This window comes from Pinus tabuliformis, chromosome 2_2, assembly GCF_031772625.1.
Source record: "Pinus tabuliformis cultivar Carrire ecotype Pingquan chromosome 2_2, CPIR1, whole genome shotgun sequence".
NCBI classification, from domain to species: domain Eukaryota; kingdom Viridiplantae; phylum Streptophyta; class Pinopsida; order Pinales; family Pinaceae; genus Pinus; species Pinus tabuliformis.
In genome coordinates this window covers 209,606,745-209,615,960 of record NC_142300.1, presented here as the reverse complement: position 1 = coordinate 209,615,960, position 9,216 = coordinate 209,606,745, and positions in this window count along the sequence as shown.

Genomic DNA, 9,216 nt, shown 5'->3' with positions numbered 1-9,216 from the left:
TCTCTTTTATCTTTAATTTTCGGCTAAGAGATACATAGGATAAATCCAACTCACAGAGCTTCGGAAGTCCTCTTATCCTATGGGGTAGAATCAATGTTGAATTCTTAGTATATTTTCAAGCCTCAAGGTTCAAAACCTGATGAATATGCAAGGGAGCAAAAGAATGTTAAATTTTTTGACATGAGGATACTCAATGATAGGCTGGGAAACTACCAATAATGTATACAAAAAACCTAGGAGTGTTAACTTTAAGTCTTTGAAGTAACAATTAATTTGGGACAAGAATCAATGATTGGCTATAAATTTGTCAAGAATGTGTAAGATAGATCTAAAAGTGCCAAATTGGATAGTCTATGTAGAGCCAACAACCCCTCTGGGCCAATTGAGGTGCACGTCATGAAAACCAATAAGTCAATGGAAGGACATGTAACAATAACAACAATCTAAGAAATCATCATTAAGCAAGCTACAATTTCAACAAAAATTATAAATATGGGATTCATAATAAATAGAAGACTAATATATGTATTTAAAGGAGCATGAACGTAAATCATTTTTATAAGATGCTATAGAAAGAGGCATCAAGCGAGTGTAGTTGTGCACAATCAATATCTTCTTGAGATGGAACACCACATCCTTTAAGCTCCAATGATGTCATTTTAGGTGCTATATTCTCAACTCTAGTCAAATGGGTACATATTCCTAGGTTAAGTGAGTAAATCCCAACCTGTAATGATAACACTCTAGTCTTTGGCATACCAAATAAAATAAGAGGCAGTCACAAACCAATAACTCAATGGAAGGACATGTGACAACTGTAGCACCAAATAAATTGTCATTAAGTGTTGGCTTATTGGGGCCTGACCCAGGTTCAGAGTTAATTTAGCCAAACAAATCCCGGTACTATGGCCCTTTCTACAACAGTCCATGGAGCACAGACTGAGGTCTCACCTGAAGTAGTATGGGAGGGTATTAGAACCAGGTTTCCACACCCTAGAGATGTTTGATGAGTTCAAGTGGTTCACGGTTTGACCCTGCACGCAAGTCGCTCCGTGTACTTTCCCGTACCTCGCAGCCTGATATACTACCTTCGCCCAGCCCTATCGAGGGGCTGAATGTCGCGCTCTATGTTATTACCCAAGACCTTAATGGTATTCCAACATTGCTTAATTAACTTTTCCTACTTAATTTCTCTAAGTATACTTAACAATATAAACCATTCATACAGGTGTGCATAGTAAATAAACAGTATATGCACAAATCATATCCAACATGCATTAACCCAAGAACAGATACACATAATTATGATAAAACTTATCTTTATTAATTCCTTCCTCAGTTACAGGATCGACTCTGCCATATGCACTCAACTGTAGGGGTCTGCGCACTCAACTGCGGACTAATAGGCCTCTGCGCACCCAGCTGCAGAGCCTTCTCCTACTCTATGACCTAAAGACACACTTTACACTTGCGACTCAATCACTTAGACTTATCATTCTTCTCTCTCCTTTTCTATCTTTACACTTAGATCCTCGCTTTATTTATACAATCCCATGGTCCGCAGACCATGGGTAGGTCTATCCAGCCGACATTACATTACAAAACTAGGGCGGACAACCCTGTGACTCTATTATACTTTCGCACCCTACGCTCACAATTTGCGGAGCTTTACAAAAAAATTTGGTCAAAACTTGGGCTTTGGGCCCCAAAACATGTCTTGGGGGGATTCCATGCCGAACAAGCCCTAAACACAAACATCGTGACTTGCCCTCGAGTCACTCTATCAGCGTCGCGATCTTTGTGCGGACTCCCTCCAGCTATTCTCGAACTGTGCGAAGGTCAGCAATGCACTGAGTTGCTGCTTGTTGGATATGTTGCATACGCTGTTCTGAGACCTCTGTGTCTGTAGTGCTTCTCTGCATCTATGCCGGTATCCCTTGCATTTGTTTATAGTCCCGCGCCTTTTTCTAGATCCTTAGAGTTCGAAGACTGTGCTTCTACTTATTATTCAGATAGTCGGGCCACCCATGTAGGGCTTCAAGCGACTGCCATTCACTTTGCCTATGAGAGGCTCTCCATTTAGTTTGACTAGCTATACTATGCCTCTGTCTGTGACCTCCTTAACCACGTATGGTCCCAGCCAATGCGTTCTGAATTTTCTCGGGAATTTTTCAAACTTACTGTCATATAGCAGCACTAAGTCATTTACTTTGAAGGTGCACAACTTAACATGGCGATCGTGACAGGCCTTTTCACGCTACTTTTGTACATGTTGATGAAAACCTGCCAAGAACCCTTCCTCAAGTTCTTCCAATTGCGTGAGCCTTTCTTCTAGAGCTTTGCGGTCCATCATACCTATGAGCACTGCTATGCGTAGACTAGGTACCATATACTCCATCGGCACGACAACTTCCACGCCATAAGCTAACCGGAAAGGTGTTTGTCCCGTCAGTTTCTTACACGTTGTCCTATAAGCCCATATTATTGCAAGTACACACAGGTCCCAATCGCTTCGCTGTGCATTGCACAGTTTGGTTAGTGCAGTCTCCAATATTTTGTTGAATGCTTCTACTGTTCCATTGGCTTATGGGTGATACGGTGTGCTTTTCTATTGATACACCTGGAAGTCCTCTATGAACGTGCTGATGGTTTCGTTCAGGAAATACATACCATGATCACTCATTAAGATTTTCAGACAGCCAAATCAGGTCAACACATGTTCAAACAAGAACTTCACATCCATAGAGGTCATGTAGTCATTGACCGACTAGGCTTCTGCCCAGCGAGTCAGGTACTCTGTCGCGGTGATGATGTATCGCACGCCCATTTTTCCTTGGGGTTTGATAGGTCCTACGAAGTCAATTTCCCATTTTTTGAATGGCTGCAGTGTCATTTGTGGATTCAAAGGCATTTCGTCCCTTCGCGATGGTTTACTAGTCCTTTGACATATATCGCAAGCCTTACAATGTGCTTTCGAATCATGATGAAGGGTTGGCCACCACAACCCTGCGCGAAGAACCTTTTGTGCGGTTGCTCATCCTGCATAGTGTCCTTCTACAACACCCCCATGTACTTCCACGAGGATCTAACTTCATTCAAATTCAGGTACATACCTTCACAATATCTCATCATTTCCCATTTTGTATAGGTGCCCCATGATGACAAAAAAATTCACTGCGTGCACCACCAATTCCTTCTTCTATTGGACGGAGTATTTCTTCAGTGCAGTCCCCATTGTCAGAAAGTGGATTATATCTTCGAAGTGTCCATCCATGATGCGCACAACAAAGAGTTGTGCATCAGGTAATCCTTCCTCCAAACTAGTAGTTTCCTCAACCGTCTCAATACACGATAAGTGATCTGGTCCTGCATTCAGGCGTCCAGGTTTTACCATGACCTCAAGGTCATATTCTTGGAACAATAAGAGCCACCTATAGATGTGCCCCCCCAACACAGGCTTATTGACCAAGTACTTTAGCGCGGAGTGTTCTATATACATCTTGAAATGTCCTCCTAGCAAATAGTGCCGGTATTTTTGGAGCATGTACACCATTGCCAGTCCCTCGCACTTGGTTGTGGAATAGTTGTTTTCGGCTTTGGACAACCTTCGACTTGAAAATGCGATAAGGTGATCCAAGCCTTCGCCACCTTCTTGTGTGAGCACCACTCCTAGCATGATACATGAAGCATCAATATGGATAGGAAACTCCACATCCCATTTTGGGAAGATCAGGATTGGAGCAGAAGCCAATTTCACCTTTAGGACATCCAAGCTCTTCATGCAAACATCATTCCACCAGAATGTGACATCCTTTCTCAATAGTTTCTCCATCGACACGGTGATGTCCGGATCTTCAATTAATGGTCCTTGAACCTTGTGATAGCCTTCAGTTTCTGGATTGTTGATTTTTCATGGATCCTCAACATCCTCCTCAATATTTACATTGTAACACTCTAGCGCGCAGCTCAGCTGGGTCACCCATTCCAGCTGAAGCACTTCCATTGGCTCCTAGGGTATTATGAAGATAGTTGCTTTTACTTCTTGTAGCGCATCATCCATAGTATCCCACCAACGATCTTCAAACGTGAAGGTTAACAAGAATCCTTCACACAAGATATCCCATTCACTCGTGCCATGGCGGAGCTCCGTCTCAGTATACCAATTCATGGGTATGACAGAACAGGTGCACCCACTCAGGTTCTGGCTCTTCCCCGTAGACCTTGGTCCATTTTGTGAGGTGTGCATGTGGATCATCCCATCCGTCATACTTTTCTGTTAGCCACATCTGAGGCATCCCAAACCGCATGCGCATCATCCTTCTGCATTCGTGCCAGTCCTCAAGACTTCTTTGATGTGTACCCTACCATCTTGCGGGCATAGCATGCAGTACCCATTTTAGAGCATCGAGACACTGTTTTTCCAGTACTTCTCTTTCAAATTTGTTTAGGAAATCATCCACCTCACTTAACCCATCATACATAGGCAGATCTCTTACCTTTGTTGCCAGACAGTGCAATGACCTTGTCATCATGTTACAGTTGAGCATGGTTTCCTCGTGTAACTGGTTCTGCCATTGTTCTATTTCCTCATCTGAATTTGAGGTGCAGGAGCTTTCACACCCCCACGAGAGTCTACCATCTACTGTTGGATTCACCTAGTCCTGCTCTCATGTGGTTATCTTGTAGATACAATCTAGATCGTCATCACTATTGTAGTCACACATTGACTCTATCTAGCGTGATCGTTCCATAGGGTCTAAAGGTACCGCTATGCGTAGTGACTTTTTCTCAAAAATCATCTCGTGCTTCTTTAGATTTATCACTCCATTCATGTCAGTGGCGCAATCTATTCTCAGAAATGCGGGATATGGATTGTTTTCATCAACAATCTCTATCACTTCGAAATCTGCAACCATGCTCACACCTTTGATATCTACTGTTATTCCTACAATATTCCCATAGGTAGGATCTTTTGTTGATTTACCATTTGCAATTGAATAGGAGACCATTGCAACGCAGGCCTTCCCATACCCTCCCATGTCTGCTTTGGTAGGACGTTCACGTCCGATCCTAGATCCAAAATCAGTTGATCCATTTCATACTCCCCGATCTGCGTGGTCAATCTCATCTCTCTTCTTTTTCACGTCCTATTCTTCCCGAGCTTTTGGACTACACGCGGTTCTCCTGCTGCCATCCCAACACATCTAGTGATGAGTTCTTGTAGTCCCTTCACAACTTTGCTGTCGCGTAGTAGCTTCATGCATGTCTCCAAAAATGTAGTGAGCATTGATGGGTCCATTTCTGGTTCCATTTTGTCTTTACTTCCTAAAGTGGAGGCCTCCACGAAGCTCTTCTTAGCTTCCATGAATGTCTGTTTAGCGCGCTCTAAATAAAATTTTGGTTCCTTTGTTGGAGCCTTGCGAACCCAGGCACTCTCTTCAGGTTGCTTTCCTTTGTCATCTCCTATCGTGATACCACTTCGGAGCACGATATTTACATTTGGGTCTTCCTCGCCTAGCTCAGATCTCATCATTTGCAGGTTCTGAGTTGGGGGAGGTTGGAGTGCTTCTTTATCGTGCAACCTTGCTATTAGCGTGGGACAGTCCTCTGTCTCATGATCAAACTTGCTACAATATAAGCATGATGGTCTCGTCAAATTTGTACAATCGTGGGCATAATGTCCCAGTCCTCCGTAGTTGTAACATATCAATTTTCTGCGACCTCTTCTTGGTCCAATTCCACCTCGACCTCATCTACACCCCCGAAATCCAGTGTGTGCCATCCTAGCATTTTGATCAAGGGCCTGTGTTTCGGTCTGAACTCTGTAGGTAGGACCCTGATCCATCATCAATTCATAAATTCTATAGGTGCACTCATCGTGGCCTACTGACCTACAGAAATTACAAAACAACTACTGGGAACTCTACCTATACTTCTGTAATAGATGGCAGTTATTTGTAGCATGCTTCCCTCCTACCTGACAAATCGTGCACCATATTGTAGGTGTTGCGCTTGGTCCTGCTTGTGCCTCTAGTCTTAACGGCATTGGTCTTCCTCTCGCTAGGTAGTTTGTGAAGACTAGATAATGGTCCTTATCATGTCCCTAGCCCTTGCACTTTACTCACCATACCTCCTCACACACTTCTGGGCAAGCTGTCCTATCTTGTTTCAAACTCTGCATCTCAAGACAAAAGTTTTTCAATTGCGCATGGATTTGTTGAACTCCTAGGTTAGGATCTTGTATCGGGGTCTTGTGCAATCTCATTGCAATATCCAAGGCCTCAGCCTGAGTGGATAGCTTCTGCTGTGACAACGCGTTCCTTACATGCGGCGTTAGCAATGCTACAAACCATGTGCGGTGTTGCCCATCCGTCAAGGTCATGTTGGCTTCACGAATCATACCCTTCAGTCTCTGATCTAGCTCTTAGGGGGTCTCACCTAGAAGCATCACGATTTCCTTAAATCTGATGATTGATTGTGTCTCTGACTTTGACCTGATATATTCCTTGTTTAGCACAGCTTGGCTATCTGCGATCCCTACATTTGGATTATCATTGGAGTGCTTAATATACCAAGTTAGTGCGTGATCTTTCAAAGAACTAACCAATGTTGCTTTCTTTATATTGTCATCCGTGACTCCCTGCGCTTGCCATACAGTCCCTACGATGAACCAAAACTGGTCTTGATCTTCATTCCCTACTCCCTTGAACACTGACAACTTTATTGCACTTGCCATATTGAATTATGGTGGTGGCGGAGGTGGTGTGGGTGAAGACAGGGGTGAAGATGGTGAAACTGGCGGTGGTGTAGGTAGAAGTGGTATGCGTGGAATTCGTTGCTTTATCAAACTAATCACACTTCTTGGTGAGACCCTCGTGAGCTCTTCCTCGCTTTCCCGTGGAGGTGAAATCAAGGGGCTAGTTTCTAGTTTTGCTCTACCTTCATTTCTGTAGATCCTCCCACTTTGCGTAGCCCCAAATATCAATTTATTCACATAACCCACTTTTCACACAGTGGCATTTTAATCCACGTGTTCAAATATTTAATGAAATTACCTCACACTCCCTTGAGGAAACTTTGTTCCACCTCGCTATAGCTGACTGAAGTATCTACCGCGAACTTGGTGATAAATCCTTCGATAATCCAATCGAGCCAGTGATCCATAGCACGCGTGATCTTATCTTCTGATGCTTCCATTCTATGCACCAACTCTAGAGTCCACACAATAAGTTTGTCAAGCCTACACCTTCCTTGACTGTTTGCTAGCTTCGCGATCCACTCGTACAACTCAGAGGGGAAGGATACAAAGAAAATTTCATGGATTTTGGTATATAAGTAGCACTCTAACCACTCTTCCTTTGATAATCGTGGATTCCTGTTCTCTTGCACCATGAACTCGTGAATCTTTCTGTCCAACCACTCTTCAATTCCTCTCTTTGTTAGATTCCAGTGATACAACATCAGACATCTCTATTTAGATCTCGGTCTTGGAAACTAAACCATTTGTTGGATTATTGAGGCCTGACCAGGTTCAGAGTTAATTTAGCTAAGCAAATCCATGTGCTACTATCCCTTTCGGCAACAGTCCACAGAGCGTGGACTAAGGTATCACCCGAAGTAGTATGGGAGGGTGCTAGAACCAGGTTTCTGCACCCTGGAGATGTCTGATGAGTTCAAGAGGTCCATGGTTTGACCCTGCATGCAAGTTGCTTCGCGCACTTTCTCATACCTCGCAACTTGATATACTACCTTTGCGCAGCCCTACCGAGGGGTTGAACACTGCACTCTGTGTTATTACCCGAGACCTTAATGGTATTCCAACGTTGGTTAATTAACTTTGCCTACTTGAGTGCTCTAAGTATAGTTAACAATATAAACCATTCATACGCGTGCGCGTTGTAAATAAACAATCTATTTGCGAATCATATCAAACATGCATTAACCCAAGAACAGATACACAAAATTATGATAAAAATTATCTTTATTAATTCCTTCCTTGGTTACAGACTCGACTCTGCCCTGCGCACCCAGTTGCAGGGTTTCGCGCACTCAGCAGCAGACTACTAGGCCTCTTCTTACTCATCTACAGAGCCTTCCCCTACTCTACGACCCAAAGACACACTTTACACTTGTGACTCAATCACTCAGACTTGTCATTCTTCTCTCTCCCTTTTCTATCTTTTACACTTAGAGCCTCGCTCTATTTATACAATCCCATGGTCCGTGAACCATGGGTAGGTCTATCTAGCCGACATTACATTACAAAACTAGAGCGAACAACCCTGTGACTCTATTATACTTTCATGCCCCACGCCTGCAATTCTCGGAGTTTTACAAAAAAAATTGGTCAAAACTTGGGCTTTGAGCCCCAAAACATGCCTTGGGGGGATTCCATGGCCAACATTAAGCAAGCTACAATGTTAGAAAAATTTATAAATATGGCCTTCATAATTAACAAAAGATTAATATATGTAGTTAAACGAGCATGACCATAAAGAACTTTTAAGAAAACCTTTAGAAAGAGGCATCAAGTGAGTGCCACTCTGGACAATCAATATCTGCCTGAGATAGAACAACTTCCAAGGGAAGCCATTATAATGTGTAAGTGCATATATTGAATGTAGAGTCTACTGAATAAAAAGCACTAAATACAAAGCTAAACAATAACATAAAAAACACAGAATGCAAGAATGCCAAATACAAACGCACTGAAATCCATAAATGTATTAAGCCACTTCTCTCCTAAACTGAAAAAATCATATCACTCATAGAATCATCATTCAATAGCAGATATTAGGATTGATTCATATATATGGAACATGTAACCCACAATATCAATGTCGAATCATAGTCCTATGATAGAGCTAGCATAGTGCTCCATCAAAATCTTAAATGGAATGTCAGACTAGGAGGTAACTCCTCAAATAAAAACTCATCTTATTCATTCAGGGTGTTCATTATTATATACAATATGGAGTGACTGTTCGGTTTATCTCCCAATGACTCTCTATCTTCTCTATTATTGATTTACATTAATTACACCCTATCCCTCTGATTGGGTGTCAACACTCCCCCCCTTAATTTGAAGGGATGTTGGTGAGTCCAAGCATCGTTCTGAATCTTTCAAGCTTTTCTCTTCCAAGTGCTTTGGTGAATATCTTTGAAATTTGCTCATTAGTGCAACAATGGCGGAGATGGATTGTTATGGCCTAAACA